Source organism: Fulmarus glacialis, unplaced genomic scaffold, assembly GCF_000690835.1.
Source record: "Fulmarus glacialis isolate BGI_N327 unplaced genomic scaffold, ASM69083v1 scaffold1477, whole genome shotgun sequence".
Classification (NCBI taxonomy): domain Eukaryota; kingdom Metazoa; phylum Chordata; class Aves; order Procellariiformes; family Procellariidae; genus Fulmarus; species Fulmarus glacialis.
Window position 1 is genome coordinate 4,157 of NW_009224855.1, and position 463 is coordinate 4,619.

Below are 463 nucleotides of genomic sequence, written 5' to 3' on the forward strand. Positions count from 1 at the left end.
AGACAGCCAGCATGGCTTCACCAAGGGCAAGTCTTGCCCGACCAACCCAGTGGCCTTCTGTGATGGAGTGACTACATCAGTGGACATGGGAAGGGCTATCAGTGTCATCTATCTGGACCTCTGTAAGGCCTTTGACACAGTCCCCCATAACATCCTTCTCTCTAAATTGGAGAGATACGGATTTGATGGGTGGACTGTTCAGTGGATGAGGAATTAGTTGGATGGTCGCATCCAGAGGGTAGTGGTCAACGGCTCAATGTCCAGATCGTGACAAGTGGTGTCCCTCAGGGGTCCATATTGGGACCAGTACTGTTTAATATCTTCATCAGTGATACAGACAGCGGAATCGAGTGCACCCTCAGAAAGTTTGCGGACACCACCAAGCTGAGTGGTGCAGCTGACATGCCTAGGGACAGGATGCCATCCAGAGGGACCTGGGCAAGCTTCAGAAGCGGGCCCCGGT

At 52.7% G+C, this 463-nt stretch overlaps 1 protein-coding gene across 1 annotated transcript in view; it reads left to right on the top strand.

The window, feature by feature from the left end:
* KRR1 (KRR1, small subunit (SSU) processome component, homolog (yeast)) overlaps positions 1–463 on the top strand; it is a 7,672-nt gene that overhangs the window by 3,853 nt on the left and 3,356 nt on the right. The gene's annotated exons all lie outside the window — the stretch shown is intronic.